This window comes from Betta splendens, chromosome 4 (genome assembly GCF_900634795.4).
Source record: "Betta splendens chromosome 4, fBetSpl5.4, whole genome shotgun sequence".
NCBI lineage: Eukaryota > Metazoa > Chordata > Actinopteri > Anabantiformes > Osphronemidae > Betta > Betta splendens.
Window position 1 is genome coordinate 22,101,881 of NC_040884.2, and position 17,851 is coordinate 22,119,731.

Genomic DNA, 17,851 nt, shown 5'->3' on the forward strand with positions numbered 1-17,851 from the left:
CGAGGTAAACAGGTAACTGGAGCAGACAACAGGCACCGGAGATCAGGAGGGTGAAGGCCCAGTAATGCAGACTAATAAACAAGCAAACAAAGCCGGGCTGTAGACAAATACAGCACAGGAGAAGAAAAGCTGAGGGCTGGTCCTGAGCTCACTCATCAAACAGGCAGGAGCAGAAACAACACTGGAGCCGGGGCGGACGAAGCCCAGCGAGCAGGTGGATCCCAGGTTCCTTAACTGATGCTGATCCCGTCAGTCCTGTTGAAAGAGATTATGGAGGATTGGGGTGTCCTAATCAAACATTATCCTGCTACAGGGGAAGGGCTCAGTAATTGAACTAACTAAACTAGAACCTGCTTTTGGTGGTTCGGTTCCACCAAAAGCAGAGGCGCACGAAGCCCTGGACGAGGCTGGAGCCACTTTAACCAAGTGCGGCTCCGCTTTCGCGTTTCGGGCCATTGTTTGGGCTCGTTTTAATGATGCCATCGCTCGCTTGTGGTATCAGAGCAACAACAAAGTGTTCACATGATCAGACAACCAGCGGAGATGAGACTCATTAAGAATCCAGGCAATCAGGAAGTTACTTTAAAAACGGGACTGGCTGATTGCGGCGAGCGTTTTGGGATGTTTTTATTTGCATGTTTAGGTGATAATAACATTAAAAAATCAATCGTCAAAGAAAGGTTTAATCTCATGGCCAAGAGCTGATCATTAAAGCCAATAAGTGGCCGTGTTTTTAGCAGCAACAGGAAAATGTGATCGTTATCGAGGCAAAGACAAAAAGCTTCAGAACGCGGAGGAGAATATTCTAATGTTACATAAACGCTAATGCTAATGATTGTGTTTCCTTTGTTCTGTCATGCATATGTATTTGGAGATCTTCTCCGATTTTAGGGAAACTAAATTCTTGAACTTAACTCAGAATACGTTTTAATGGTCCCAGACTCCGGCTCCTCTGATGTCAGCTGGAAGCGCCTTGCAAAAGAGCCTGGATTCCTCTTCTGCTGAATTTCTTGGAGGGGTCGATCTCAGTGGAACGCTGTAATGCAATTTTTTTTTCTTCCCCCCACGCTTTTATCTACCATTTCAAAAAAGAAGCTTTTGATCTGAATCTACAAGGGGGAGCCTGTGAATGTTATCATTATGAGCATAATTTCAACTGGAATATTATTTTTCAAGGAAGCTGCACAATAAGTGAAACTGACAATTTCAAGATGAGATAGAAAACAGATGGGGACAGAGACTAAATGAATAGCTCCCGACTTAAGAGGGGACTGTAGTTTGTGAAGATAGTCAAGCTGTCTGCTTTAAATTATATTTTTTGGAGCCCTTGTTCTTTTTAGTGTCTTCATCAGCTCCTGAATAGAAACGGACTCACTGTTTTGTTTATTCCATCTGAGCTATAGTCTGTATCCACTGATGGAGGCAGCACACGAGCAGCTCTTAATTAAATTTTTCACTGTGGCCAAGAGGAGGCATTGTTTTTCTGCTGAAGTGGTGCTCTAGCAAACAGAGGGCCTACATATACATACACACATCACAGCGGCGCTGGTGTTGAGCAGTGTGAAATGAGCCCTTTCACAAACACGAGGCCTTTCGTTCCCAAATTACAGCCACACTTTGGAAAATTAAACCCTCTGGCAATTAGGTCATTTTTCAACCAAAATTAAGACTGTGTGTTTTTTGTTTTTAATTTTTGACCTCTTTATTTAATCACGGTGGTCTCTTGAGATGGAAATCTCATTTAGACTGAGTCCCAGACAAAATGGCAGCGTAATGATGTTACAAGAAGCAACAGAACTGACTTAAGACAAAGGAAATGACATTAAGACTTTTCACTTCCTGCACTAACTCCTTCTTCAGAGTTGTGCCTATTGTATAACTGTATATCTTTCATGTGTTTTCCACCAAAGATCAACTGTCCTTGTTGCACATTTGCAGTAGAAAGTCCAGCATTGCTTGGGTCTTTGTAGTCGGGACCATTCCGTGTTCCATCGTGAGGAAGTGCTAACTTCAGACGGTGGCTGTACGACTTTCACTTGTTTTATGTCTCTACAAAAACGCTGCGCTGTAAAGAAACTTCAGTCGCGTCAGAGCACCTTCAAAGTGCCGGAAAGCTGGAGCCGGGTCCAGAGTTTGTTCCATTTTTCTCTTCCTTCTGTTCCTCCTCAGCTGGAACAAAGTAACAGCAGTCAAGTAGGTCAGGCTCTGTCAGCTCATCGAGTCGTCCGCCCGACGTCTCCTCAAGCTGACTTCCAAACGCTAGCGTCTCGTTTCTGCAGCTGAGAACAACGAAAAGCCCGAACCCGTGGCCGATCCTGTTCCTGCAGGTACAGGTTGTTCTGCCCTGAACTGTTAGTGACTCGCTTCGTCAGCGTCACACCTCGTGCACAGGGCTGTGATGAGTTTGGTGTTTCCCGCGGTCAGTGAACACACCACGAGGAGAGGCAGGCAGCACAGCAGCCACCGAGCCTCGGTTCATCTCCAATGACAGATGAAGTCTCTGAGTATTAAAAGTTTGTCGCTTGACCACTGTTTATGCAATTTGCATCCATATAATGATGATAAATATGGATCTGCGTTATTGACTGGGGAGAACAATATTGCTTCTTTCTGAAAATAGCAATCCTTACGGGATCTGTTACTGCCCACGGTGAGACGCGCTAAACGGATAATTATTCCTTTAGTGTTTATCACATTTGCTGTTCCTCAGATAACTGATTATTTCCTGCAGTAGGTAATTACACATCTATATGGAGCCTGGTGCCGCTGCACTAGTTCAGCCTCTCACGGGTGTGAAAATACTTTCCAGCGATACAATCGGGGGAAAAAATGGAAAGAATTGCTGGACGGATGGGATTTAGGGTGGCTAATTTCTTTTTCACCTTTCCAGGGTGAAATGAAACAAGTCTTAACAAACGGTAAAAAGTAAACTGTTATTACACTTTTCACCTAGAAACGAACCCTAGTATTATGTGAATGCTTGGAATACAAACATGCACTAAATAGTACAGGTATGGAGCAGGTATTTGATGATAGTGATAGTCTGAGCATCACACACTTCACATTCTCTGAATCATCACCTTGGTGAAAATGTCGCGCACAATGTGACTCACATTCTTTACTTTGTGCTGTAAATCAATTAATATAAATCGCTGTCACCCCTTTTCAGACGCCGTCCGTCTAATTTTGGAACAAAGCTGCTGAAGCACAGGCTGCGAGATCGCGGCGGCAGCCTCCAGTCGCATATGGCGTCGTGCAGATGGACAATCTGCTTGGGGCTTCAAAGTTAGGAGGCAAAGTTCATTAACACGCCACGCGCTTTGAGCCCACGATTAGAAAATAATTTCATCATCCTCCTAATTACACTCAAACGCTTCCAAAGTTCCTCTGACTGTGCCAGCCGTGGCAGCTTTAAGTAAATAACAGCCTCGCGGAGATTACGTTTAGTTCAGAGTCACTTTGTTTAAATGTGCACTAGTTCAGGAAAACACACCAGTGCATCCTGGCAACATGATAGAGAGGAAAAAAGATTGTACACGCAGGCGTTCGACGCTTAATACTGCTTAATCTGCATCTAACGGAATGAGACAGAAATAAACAAATGCCAACGGAGGACACCAGATTTAATAATGAGAAACTTTTCATCCAATTAAGTTTCCCTTTTGTGTTTAACACGAGCCGACATGTTTACTTCATCTTGTTTACGGGCTCCCGCCTTCGCTTCCTTCCCCACCTGCAGAAACAAGGAGAAGCGCCTCCGAGCGCCGGCGTCTTCCAGCGAGACTCGGAAAATAGCCGGCTCTCCTGGGTCGCATTAGTCTGAAGGTCATCGAAGGGGAAAATGACCCGGGTCCCTCCCTCTCCTCGTCTGCTCTCCCTGTAATTGAGTGTGGTGCGTGGTCAGGGAGCCTGTGCTCATTGGCGGCTGAACATGGTAGTTAGTTACACACGTTTTCACCGTAATTACCAGGCAGACTCTCCCTGTCTCCAGATCTTTTCAAGGTCGCATCAATTTCACAGCTATCCACACTATCCACCCACACTCCATCTCTGTGCGGCAGGGCCGCTGTCATTACAGGCTTTCAGACCTCTTCCTCGTTGCAGACCTCCTCCTCCTGCTTTCTTAAAAGCATATCAAAACCAGAATGGCAATTATTAGTTGATCATTTGGTGTCTTTCCTAAAACCGTCGCTCTCGCAGGAGGAGTGTTGCGATAACCTTCTAGACTGCGAGTGACTCATCTCTGGCTGGAAATGTTATTACTGACTCACTGTCACACACATTTCCTACTTCGCTAACTGCTATTAAATGCTGCTTGTCTGTCTCGGAGGCGCCCAAACAGCGGCTCATGATTCCAACCCAACAAAAGCCGTCCAGCAGATTCTGTTCACGTCCCCCTGTCTTTGAATCAGCTGATGGACGTCTGCTTCCTCCGGTCCTCCCTCTCTCTCTCTCTCTCTCTCTCTCTCTCTCTCTCCTGTTGCCCCTCCACAGGCTCCTCTCATTTGCTTGACACCCATGTCAGACCAGGCCCAGCAAGGAGTCAGAGTCAGTACTTACTGGGTTCACAGCCTCTGTCAAGTCCTTCAGCCGCGCCAGGCGAGGCGAGCGTGTGCTTCAGGAGGATTTAAAAGCCTGAGCACCACTCGAATCAAGGCCCAGCAACACTGGAACATCTGCTCCAGCGTTTTATTCCATTTGGTGCAGCGTGTGCTGGCAAAGCGCCGATGGGGCCACCTGTTTACCATCGCCGTGCCACAACCCAGTCTCCCAGACCGTGGTCTTAATTTCGAATCGTGCACAAGATGTCCACTGAGTGCTGCTGAAATGATCACTTCGCTAAGTGCTTGTGATTTGTTTATGTTGCCTATTAAACTAATAAGTCCTCGTATCGTTGTCAAGGCTTGACATTGAAAAAAAAGAATGGAGGAGGATGATACGAGCTCTGATTACATGGCACAGTGATGGCATAGATTAGCAAGAGTACCGCTTCACAGATCGCCGTCCTCGGGGGGAGGGAGGGAGCTTCGGGGGGAGGGGGCTTTATTGTGCCACCGTTTGATTGAGTTGCAATGTGTCAGGACTATCAGTCCATGCCATCTGCACGTGTCCCGCATCCTCAGCACGGAGTTGATTGAGATTTATTGTAAAGGATGATTAAAGCGCAGGCGACGCTGCGAAACACACGGCAGCGTCCTGTTCGCCGACGGAGGAGGTTGACGGGGCCGAGCGGCTCCTGCAGAGTGGCGCGAGCCGGTGCACCCAGAGAGGAGCAGGTGAGCGGGAGGCGAGGGGGAGGCTTGGTTTGGCAGGAGATGCACGTCCCCCCGGGCCGGCCGTGCCCTGGGATCGGCAGCACTCGGCTTAATGCATCGCAGAGCTGTCCTTGAGTGGATACAGTAGCCACTATGCCAATACCGGCATGATTAATTGCTCCGGTGGTCTCATCTCTTTTAGTCCAGAAACGGCTCTGAAACCCCAAGGAACAAACAAACCTACTTAACCATTTAGTACTTCCTCTGCCTCCAGTTACTACTCAATCCACCCACCTGGATGGAGTCTGACAGCCGTGGACGCGAGGGAGGCATGAATCTTACAACGCTGCACTCTTAATCATTCTGCATCTTTGGGCAGGTTTATCAAGGTCGCCCTGCGTTTGCTGGGTCAAACCGTCTAAGTGCTGGCAATAGTATGAAAATGTGCTAATTTGCCGCCTGCCTGTGGATTTGTCGCTTCGCTACGAGCCGCCGCCGCGTGCGCGAGTGCACGTTGACCAAAGCGGCAGACTGCGTCGCTTCCCTGTGAGAAAGCGCCGCCACGAAGCACGAAACATGAGTGTGCAGAAATGCGTCATGATTCAGAGCCTGCGAGTGCGAACTGCAGACGGGCATCTGCCGGCGCCGATAAGGAGGTCAACGCGGCCGTGTGACACAGACCGAGATTGCCGGACTTCTCACGGTCACTAACCTTTCCCTCTAATGCAGCCACCTGAGCTGACCCAGATTTCTGAACGTCTCCAATTGGCCCTTAAGGAGTCGGTAGCAGATGGCCGTCATACACCAAAGGGTGCAGATAACAACCATTTATCAAAGCATTAGAGGGCTGCCACAGAATAAGGCCAGCGGATACGAGTCACCCCTTCAGTTTCCAAAATGTTGCTCATAAATAATTCACTCGTCTTTATGGCCATCGGCGCCTCAGAACACGCAGGACTCTGGTGAACTCACCCCACGACTGGATCGGACGGGTTGCCCCCTCTGTCGCTAAAGCAGCAGATCCTCAAGACCGAGCCAACAGGTTGTTTTCACTCCGACTTTATTAGTTTTTTTCTGGTTGTTTTTTGTCACACAGTCATTTCCAGTCTTTCACATTTCAGGCTCCCTGCTGTGACGTACGCTTCACATTCATTTTTGGTACTATCCCTGTAAACAGGGTGTCTCCCTGATTTCAACGCCGCCAAAGCCCATGCTGTCTGGAACTCCCACAGTCACACATTTCTGTGGTCAAAGGTCACTGCTCGGCTCCATACGTTCATAAAGTCGAGTGTTAACATCAATTTTTCTTGTATTAAAGTTAAAGTCACCATTAGCGACTTTTTTAATTTAAACGTCTAACACCTTTGAAGCTAGGAGACTGATTAATACCCTCCCAAGGTCTTTCTGTCCACCAATATCACTAATTATAATTTCCAGTGTGTCTTATTGGACTCTTTCTTCAAGCCAGAGGGGGCACACTCGGGTCTCAGTGGCCTCAAGACAATTTGAGGTAATCAACAACTCGGCCTGAACTCCTCTGATTGCTGGTGACTTCATAAACCACCCAGGAAACCTTCCTGTGATGACAGTTCAACCTGCTATGATGGAGGGCAATCTGCAGAAGTTTGACTGGGTATTTGTCATGTGGTAATTCCTAAATAGGAAGCATTAGTGATCTAGGTCAGAGCCCAGTGGTAGGAGTAGGGCTGTCATTGACCATAGTTCAGTTAGACATATTTCTTAATTAGCCTCACTGTCTGCTCCCCTCAAAGTAATTAACTTGATCAGAAAAGACCTTGCCTGAAGTCGGAGTGGAGTCAGAAAAAAGTGTCATGGCAGTGACTAACTGCAGTAAAAAGTCTGAAATCATATGTTTATTCCACGCCGTCTGCAATTAGCATGCGTGCAGAGAAGTCTAATTTTAAATCCTGGTAGATTACTCTCAGGGAAGTGGTCTGGGAATATGCGATCATAATTTATTTGGCTCAAGGTGCTATTTTTTCCATCGTTTCAACTTACTGAACACTGTTAAATAGGTTTGTACTAGAACAACAAACAAATTAAAACTGAACATGACACTTTGGCTTCCGCCTGTTTTTATTTTCCCTTTTTGGCACGCGCGTGTGTTTTTATTTAATTCTTTCCGCCAAGTCTGCGTGTGCGCATGTGAGCGCGAGGGAGAGGACGAGGGGGAGAAAGTGAGGGCAGCATCCACGGAGGCTGAAAGATAAAGCATCACATGATGGGGCGCTGTAATTGCATCCGAGACAACGAAGCGCATTAAAAAATCCCCTCCCTTCCTCCCGTGTTTTATTGCCTCATCCTCTCTCCTTGATGGAATTATCACCCTATTTGTCCTAAGAAGGAGGAAGCTGGCAGAAACCATTCAGACAACAGCCCATCCCAGAGGGTAGATTGTCCCCGGTTATATGGATGCGCCCTGACAGTGATGGGGACCTATAGTTATCAGTATGGAGAGGATTTAAAGCAGTGATTGTCTTTGTCTCCCACTGTCCATCATCCCTGTCTGTGGTCCTGGAGGTTTGACGCATGCACAGCTGCACCGTCTTATCACCCTCAGCAAGATATTATTCTCATATATTTACCATAAACATTTCGCTCCCAAGCTGTTGTCCTTCCTGCTCAGCGGTATTTATCATCAGAACGCAGAACAAAAGACAAACTCCTGCCGGATGGTGCAGACTGTCAGGATTCCTCCTCTTTCCGTCTCCCCTAATCTTTCGTATAGATCTGTGAGGCTTAAAGTCCATCTTTTCCAGTTGGCTAATGATCTATTTGGAGCAGTTGGAAAATATCTGTCTCAGTTAGTTCTGGTGTTGAAAAGTTTGAGAGATGGTGCTGAGGGGAGTGCAAAATCAATAAACCTATCAGAGAATGGTGACATGATGTATGTTGGCTGTGCAGCCGCTGCACACGGGCAGGACGCCTTGGCAGAGGCACGGAAAGATGAATATACACTACTTAAAATATCATAAACTGTGCAGAGTAAAAACAAAACTTTATCGGTAGTCGCCCTGGCCTGCCATTCGTCAGCGTCGGTGGGACCTTTTAAACCTGAGGCATGAATAGTTTCTGTTCTGTCGTAATGAAGACGACACAGGTTCAGGACCCCGGCTGAGGACGCGCTCCACTCCCCCGTGTGGTAACTGGTCTGTTCTGACTCAGTGCTATTCCGTGAAGTTGTTGTCCCCTGTTACCTGACAGCGAAGGAAATGTCAGAGCCATAATCCTTGATGAATATACTTGTATTATACTTGCAATTACGGCACTAATCTGAAAACATGTTCACTATGGCAAGTTGGTGTTTTCATTCTTTCCAATCCAGGATTTAGGGGTGTTATGGGAGCCATAGCATTGTCTGAGCATGCATGGTTAAATGAAGAAATAGATTTTGTTAATGAAAAATGCAACAGATGGTGGCTGTAAACCCAGTCCCTGCAGAGCCCCAACGTTTCCGCAGAATGACGGAGAGCGGATTAAGGTCATTTTTGCCTGGTTTTTCAATTTATAAATTCATGCTCAGTGGGAACTGAAAAAGGGGACTGGCATCCTGCCTCGACACTCTCTGGGAAATCCAAATGTCAATGAGCGCATATTGGAAATGTGCAAATATTAGAACAAAACCACAGTTTAGGAGCAGGCTGTTAAGGCGGTCATCATAGCAGACACGGAGGCTGACAAGGGCCACCCGGAGAGCCCGGCGTTTATCAGCATGACAACAAGACAGGGCTGATCAGAGGTGGCCATTGTTTTAACAGATGAAAAGATGAAGTGTCATTCATGTGGTTCATAATCAATTCATTTTCAATTTCATGGTTCTTTTCATTGCCAGATTCTGATTCAGGCTCCATTTTTTTGACCATAATCACGAACAAAAGTCTTGGTTTATGTGAGACACGTCTCTCTGCTGCGTCCTTGTGCCGTCTGCAGGCTCGGGCCAATGTCGTTCAATGTCACCATTTGAATAGAACAATCTTCCTGAAAACAATTGACAATTTTCACTGTACAAATTGCATTTCTTTTCTTCCGCCCACGCAAAACCGGAGAGAAAACTACGTTTGGTCTCTGTCTTGCTTTGTCTCATCCTCTGTCTGTCTCTGGCCTCTGCTTAAAAACCCTTTCACTTCGTAGGGGAAGCTCTGAGGCCTCGCACCTTTAAAATGAATACCAACAATTCAGTACCCACATGGCAGCTCCCCAGCCAGTACACGAGCCGGTGGCTGAGACAGATGCAGTACCTGGGACACAGAGCATTACAGTAGGTGGCACGAATCTGCATATGCTTTAAGGAGCATCTTATAAAGATCAGTGATTTGAAAACAGGCCTTTATTTTTTTGGGGGGATTCAGTCCTCTTAGTGCATCTGGATGAAGCAAACGTAGAAGCGGTGCTGACATCACAGAGACTTCATCTTGGGTTTGCTTGTTTATCACTTTCCTCAGTGAGCAGGGGGAGGGAAGCGTCTCGCCATCGTTTGACCCCCCCATCTGGGCTTTAACCCCAATATCCTTGTTGGTCTGAAATCCTCCGTCAGCCCTGACATCGTCATCATCATCCATCATCGTCATCCTTTATAGTTCTACACATCTGCTGTGTACATAACACGCTGGCAATCTGCTGTTAAACACACAGACGCATTGCCACGGGAAAGTTACGGCCCAATCGTGATTTCGATCACAAGCAAGACAAATTGCTCTTAGATGGTGATTATAATTGGGGACGCCAGAAGTCGGATGCGTCACACTGGCTGCCGGGGAATAGGAGAACAAGATGTGACAAATGGGAGGAGCCGCCGAGCAGCAGAGTGGTGGAAAACGTGGCAATAAAAAGGTGGTTGAGAGATTAGACAGGAGGCAGAAGAGAACGTGTAGTGACAGAGGAAGGATGTTCCCCCATCGGAATTCAGGACAGGCGTACAGAACACATCAGAGGAAAAAGTAGAACAATGAGCCGCTGCTTCCTTTTATTAGAGCCGGGAATGTCTAGAAATTTAAGACCACCATATTTTTAGAACCCCATCAACCTGGCCTTTATATAGCTCGATAAAATAGGCCTCGGTGTTTCGTTGGAGATTGAGCTCAACTTATCCTGCCATCTGAGGACTAGGTGAACGCCAGCTCCCAGGGGGAGGACGCTCAGCCAGGGAAAATGTATGGGCTACATCACTGAGCCTTATTTAGATTGATAGAAGCTGCTCAAGCCGTCTGCACCTCGACACGTGCGCGGGTTAGTGAGCAAAATGATCCCGATTACCTTGGGAACCTGGCGTGAGGCAATATGAGAGGGAGCGAAAGCGTCCGCGCCGCCTGTTTGTGTTCCTGCAGGAACGAGGCGTGGCGTAGACGCGTTTCAGCGGCGGAATAGAAAGACGGCAGCGGAACTCAAAGACAAAGAGGAAATATCTGAAGGCATCCAGCGACGTGCGCGCACGCCCTCGCCCCCTGCTGCCGTTCTCCCCGGGGTGTTCGTTAATTACCCTTTTAGATCTGTCAGCCGGTGGGTGGGCCCATTACCCTTCAACGCCAGCACTTTTGTTGCCCGAGACACTGCCTCCATTCAGATCCTCCGCAGACGCCTTCGCACAGCTTTCACACAAACCCCACCTTATTAGAGGTAGGAACACGAGAGATAATGAATAAATAAACACGAGTGAAGTGGATTCTGGGGCGTGAGGAGCCTGGTGACAGCTCGGGGGGTTCATTAAGATAAGATGCTGTGGAATCGTGCTGCGTGCGTCTCCGGGTGGCAGCCGGGGCGTCGGTGGCACCGCCGTCCCCAGATCTGCAGCCTTCTGTCTGCCTGACGTGGGGCGAGATCCAGCGCTCAGCCCACGTACGGGCAGAGCTCCTGTCAAGGGAAAGCGCTGCGCCATATGGTTCCAGGTTCAAAGACAACTAGCCTTGAGCCATCAAGGTTGTCAGAGCGCTCTCCATGAGGTCGGCTGCACCTTGACATTAAAAAGTTGGTCCAAATGAGTGTAGCTCCGGGTTGTTAGGCCCGAGTGACGTGGCAGTGGAAAGCTGCATTAAAGGAAATAAGGCTTTGAAGTGAAACATAATAGTTTTGTTAAACTTTCACGGACTTTGAGTTCAAAAATGTAAAAGTACAGCTACATAAAAGCCTGAAATGCTCCAGTGAACGTCCTCCCGTGCTGCAGCCCAGAGTTCTGCTATTAAACCATCTGCATGATGGGTGCCCGTTATTATGGGGAATTAGGCAGGTGCTTATGAGTTGCAGGTTTGTGACTCAGAGTAAACAGTGAAGTCACCTATTAACCTAATTGACCAATTCAGTAAATGGTCAATAAATAATGTGTTAGTGCCAATTAGAGCGTATCACGTCGGGCGTTTGTGGCAGAAGCCATCTGTTCAGTCCAAAGAAGTGTGACCTTGGTTGGTGAAGGTTGTAGTTTTAAAACCCCGTCGGGTCGTTAGGAGCCGACCGGAACGACGGACGCCGCTTCGCTTCGTATTTAATCTGCTCTGCTAACACCAGTCGCTTAATATTTCTAAAAACTTAATCAGTGATGTGCAAATGCATGATGTCCCTGTTGTTTTGCTAATTGTCTTAACCAACAGTGCTGCTGACATCCTGATGAAACAATTTGGACATGCTAATGGAGACAAAATGGCTTTGGAACATTGTGTTTTTTGGCTGCAAGTGGATTATTAGTTCAAAATTCGTACTTGTGACAACTTGCCAGATAAATTACCACCAAATTGTCACATTATGTTCACAAGTGACAATTTGCCATTATTTCTGTGTCATTGCAGTTTTAAAACCACTGCGGAGGTCGGGTAGTAATTTAAACTCCCCGTGTAAAATTGCAATTCATGCAGATTGCAAAAATATGATTTGAAATCTTTGAAATAAAGTTGTGCGGTTAAAGCTGAAGCTTATTTGTTGTGACTACCAACTATGGTAACTCATCTTTTGTCCCTGAAGTCTCCAAATCCATTTCTATGCGTGTGCTGTTTCTCGACAGCCGTAATGACTTTATGAGTCTCACGCTCACATTTCTTTGCATTAGCTCAGCTGGCAAAGTAGAAGTTCTCAGCGCCAGAGACGGCAGTTTTAATCCCGAGTGAGTCATTTTAACGCCAGACCGGTTGCAGTTTATCATGAATTATGTGTTTGTTTACAGGCACTTTTAGATTAACTCCAGTCAACAGTCACAACTGCTTTCAGTGTTGATTCGCTCAAGTCACTAAACAATTACAGAAATCCTGCCAATCAGGCAAATTTGCAGCATTTGAAGGCGATTAGAGGAGCTGTGCCCGGCCAAGATAATACTCTGCTCACGAGAACACGTAGGAGCATATACATGTGCTCAGTAATTATCCCTATAGTCTATCTATCGCCAGCCATTTGCTCTTTTTGGGCCATTATAAAAGCAATACAGTTTAGAGCGAGCGGCTCCACAGCCACGGCTGCTCGGCTCCTGTTATATCAGCCGTGTTGTTTACAGCCTCGCTCAGGAGCGCCGCTCCCAGCGTGCGTTAAAAGCACCTCACAGTTGTCAATTTAGATGTAAGAAAATGTGCAACAGCGGATCAGAAAAATGAGTAAGCAGCGACGCGGGGTGAGGGAAACGAAGGGGAGCAGGTGAGCGGAGGGGGGTCAAAGCGGGGCAGAACAACGCACATGTGAACGCAGCATTAATTAAAAGCAGTGGAAATATACGGTGACGTGTACGTTTGGGGGAAGGACTTGAACCTTCATCCGCCTTTGTCCGAGCACTCAGCCTGTGCATGCACTCTCTAAACGTTTGCAGGCTGCTCTCGATCATACTTAATATCTTGAGTGGAGATGCATTATTATTATTGTAACTTTAGGTAATAAGGAGGAACAACAAACATGCCTTTTCTCCCTAATAGTGGTCTCCATGGCTAAAAGGCTCTCGGGGCTGAGAATGCGCAGGCCCCGCTGTAATACGCTTGAATTACCCGTGATTGGTTGCATGGCTAATGGAGAAAGACAACTCGGTGCCAGGTAAAATCATGCAAACCCAAAGCATAATTCCACTCGTGCCGCCCAGGGGTCACCTGTCCGGCCGCTTGACAGCGGCGTTTGATCACACGGGGAAAAGCACTCGTAAGAGATAGTAATGTGAGGACTGCAGGGCAGCAGGAGTAATGCGTGATCCGATGTGAGCGGACAAGACGTACGCCGAGCGTGTTCTGTGGGATAATCGCCCATGCTGTACGTGTAGGCTGAGAGCGCTGAGACGCGGGGGGCAAGGGGGGTCAGCGCCGGGCATCGGGAGGGATGAGAGGCGCACTAAGTGGTCTAATGAGGAGCCCGGCTCCGCAGCCTCCTGCAGAACCGCTCAATTCCAGCCTGGAACACAGGATGTTCCCCGAGAATCAGACGGAGAACAGGTCCCGGAGGTGAGATATGGGCGACGATGGAGTCACAGAAACATCCTGGCAAAGTGCACACTTCTATTACAGCCTTATTACACCACTGTCTGTCACTCCTATACATATACGGTGCCTCCACTTACTGACAAAAGGCAGGAAGATAAAAGCGGAGCCCAGCTCCAGTCTGAGCCAAGGCAGCTCCAGGTCAGTTTAGTTCCATCACACAATAAAGCGGGATGAAGGGAAGCGATGCTCCTAAACGAACACGTAAACATCAGCGTGACCCTTAAAAGCAGCTCGAGGTGTCTACAGGAGAAGGGGCGTGGCCTGAAGGGGCGTGGCCTGAACGAGCCCGGCGACTTTAATTGCGTCTCCGTCACATATGGCGTCTGGGAGGCGATTGATTGCTGCTCAGAATTGCAGGGAGGATCTTGATTTCACCGCAGCAGACGCCTCATCTCTCCGAGATTCGCGATCAGTCCCGACACATCTGCCGAGCGTTTCCTCCAACGCGGGAGTCGGATGGTTCAGCCTTCTAGAAATCACCACACGCAGGTGCAACAGCTGAGAGAACTTAATTGGAGCGTCTCAACTTTTAGTGACATGTAGAACTGATAATCTGAGCGCGCTTTTCTTTTTTTGATGAGCTCAGCAGCCGCCGCTCTGTTTTAAGCAGGATTAATAAGTGTCTGCCAGGGCCGAGCTGGAAATGAACTGCGCTAAATCGAGTCTTCTCCTCTGCTTGTATTTCTGTTCTGTGATGCAGGATGAAGTAAGCATAATGCATAAATCTGCTGGCAATCAAACTGTGTGGGACGTTGTAACATTCTGCTTCTGGCAGACGAGGTTCTGCCGGCGCCACACTTTTGATTATTCAGCCACGTTGGCCGCTCGCTGAGCATCCGGGCATTTTTCCAAGCTGAGTAACTGTACACGCTTTACGTTGGCTGCACATTGAGTCTGAATGGGAGTCAACGCTGATGCTTTATTCCCACAGGTTGGAGGAAACCAGGTTGGTGCCATCAAATACTTCAGTAACCTTTAAGTGACGTCACGTCACAACTGGGAGCTTAAACACTAAATACTAGATTTAAATCTCAACTCTGCTGCTTTGAATTATGTTCCCACGCAACTAGATCCAAAGCCTGTTTGAGTGTAATTCACCAAAGGTTGCAGCTGAAACCGTCTCGCTTCAGTTTAGCGCGTCATCACCAGCTCCTCCTCCTGGCTTCCTCCACATGGGGCCAGTAAATGCCACAGTCAGACAATAAGCCGGGAGAATGTCAGAGTTATTTATATTTAGTTAAATTTCAGGGTCAGTGTCTTGTCAGAAGCGATTTTGCGCAGATGGAGTCGGTGACCCCGGCGTTTCGGGACGTTTTCCCGCAGTTTGAGAGCGAGCGCTCGCCTCCTGAAGCCGCCTCAGCTCAGCACCAATTAAGACTCGCGGCTCCCGTCTCCCTCTCTGCCTGCTTCTGCCTCTCCCTGCTGTGTGACTGGTGGAGTCACTAATTCAAATCAAATCTGAAAGTTGCACAGGGAGAAGGAGATAATGGCAATATGTTTGCAGTGGGAACCATATGAATCTGTGTACTAACATAATTATTTGCATGGTTTTTGTTTAGGTAGAAGTTGCCTGCTGTTCTGGCCCAGATGTCCTTCATCGGGTGCCAGAGTTTGTGAATTCATTACGGCGGGTTTGGTCTAGATTGGAAAATCTGTCAAAGCGTTTGAGACGGTTAAATCCAAAGGCACGTGTAACAACAGCACCAGCTACTGTGCGACGTTAGCCTGCAGGATTGGCTGTCGCTTTAAGGGCACAGGACCAACTCCACAGGGTGTCGCTCAGGTTAGATGGGAAACTCTCTTAAAGTCGAGCCTTCATGATTTAGAAACTCATAAGAGGAAGCCGAGTCTTACAGGGACTAAGAGAAGGTGTGGCTGCGGGTCAAAGCGGGTCAAAGTCATCTACATGTGTCGCGGAACCGTGACATTTCCAGTGGAGCACAAAGGAACCAGAGAGGAGCCTGAAAGCAGGCGAGCTCGGCCTCCGGGGGTTCTGCTTCTGCTCACCTTGGACCGGGTCGGTGTCAGGTTGAGAGGAGCCCTCGCCGCCTTTCTAGAGGAAGCCGAGCTATTAACTTTCCCTCCTCAGTCAAACTCAGCCTCTGACTGCGGTCGCCTGCAGTCGCTGCCTGCACAAAAGACAGGCCGCCTCCCTCTGAGAGCGGCCTCGGCTCCGTCTGTCAGAGGCGCCCCCCCCCCCCCCGTGAACGCTCGCACACGCTGCCGTCGACTCGGCTTCTCGAATCCTCGGACGCACAGAACTGTCTGAGTGAGGGCCAGAGGAGCCGCGGCTGCTCTGTAACGTGCCGCGGAACGCGTCACTCTTCAGATCTTGGATTCTTCCAGCGTGATGAGAAAGTCCTGCATGTTTCCAATGCAATTAATAATAAGTGTCATGCGCCTGGAGGGGAGCAGTAGTCGCCGCTATTTATAGTGTTCATCATCAGCTGCTCTGAAGCAGCAGCGGAGGGACAGTCGTAAACACAGAGAAAAGCCCAACTGGATTTACGCCCATGGCCACTTTATTAGGAACGCCTCAGTCCAGTTCAAGGCAAACCCGAGAACCGAAATGAATAAAACCCTTTAACGATATTGCTGCAAATGGATTCAGAGCCACAGTAAAGCCTTTTCACAGCACACATTTGGTCGCGCCGTGGTGGAATAAACACAGGTGCTAACATTAACAAAGGCTGTGTTGTAAAGGGAAGCAGCTACATGGAACCGAGCCCCCGTTAATGTCAGCGCTGACACCTGGGCTTTTATTCTGAAAGCGCAGCCAGGGGACACGCAACTAGTCCAGTGAGTGGAACGCTGGGTGGGAAAGCGGGTCAAACATCCCAGTGAACTTCACAACATAATTATTGTAAATGACATTTCGCAAGGATTTCAAGTGTAGTTTTCATTACGAGCTGAAATGAAGGGATATGTTTACAACCAATCATTTTGAGGAATATCGCTGAACTATAATCTGACAACAACAGCAAGCTGCCTCCTTTTTTTTTTTTTCCACCGGCGCAATTAATCAAAAAGCAATTACATTAGTATGCTCCAGAGATGGATTAAATGATTCTGACAATTCTCGCGTCTGCCTTGGCTCCGGCTCCGGCTCCATCCTGCCGACTGCCGAGCAGTAAAATCATAAGGACGAGAACATTGGGATAATTAGTCCAGAAGATGAGCAGGGGCTGTTCATGTGTGAGGCCGCATCCAGAAGCAGCCACCATGTATTAAAGCAAACGTCTGTTTAATCACAGTACACCACATACTCTCCATGCTTTATTAGACTATAAATGTGCTGAATGAAGGCCCGGCGCCTAATTAGGAGAGACTTCAGTTCACTCACTATCGCATACTGTTCTCTCCCCACCTTAAATACCCTTTCCCTCTGTGTCTTTCTCTGCACGGCTCTCACAGCATCTCTCCCCACAGTGGGAGGCGTTGCTGGATCCCTCCAGCCTTAAGAAGTCAACTCGCCTCCAACTTCGACGTTGAGGGGATCGCACAGGAGGCAGATCTCGCCGCAGCTATGTCAGCCGTTTTCTGCCTGCGCGGCGAGAGCGCCGGGAGCAGAGAGAGGCGGTCGTGCCGAGAGAAGCCCTCGGCCTCAGCAGATGGACCGCCGCTGGCGGGGGCGCGGCTCAAAAGAGCCGACTTGAGAGGCGCGACTTCTCAAAGCGCGGCGGCGCGGGGCCTCGCGGTGAGTGACGGACAGCGACTGGCCAGGCCACACAAATAGAGCCAACACGCAGCACACGAGCGCGCCGCTTAACGGCCTCCGCGCCGGGAGATAATAGGTGCCAGAGAATCGAAGTCCCACTCAAGGTCCCAGCGGTGGAGGTGGGGTGAAGGACGGTGTGAGGGGCACGGACGCTGCTGGGAGACTCATTTATTTACATACGCCTCCTGGTTCATGGGAAAGGTTAGTAATTACCATCAGCAATTATCACTGAGCAAGTGCAGGCGCCTCTGGAGGCCCGGCTGGAGGTGCCAGATGTGCTCCAGTGGTGAGGACGGGGTCTAAACTGGGCTCCAGGCGCCGGGCACAAGATGCAGATGCACCCTGTTCTTTATGTGGAGCTGAAGATCTCCTTCAGACAGGCGTTATTATCATCTAGTGGAGATGACGACTCCCCCCGTGCGACGGCG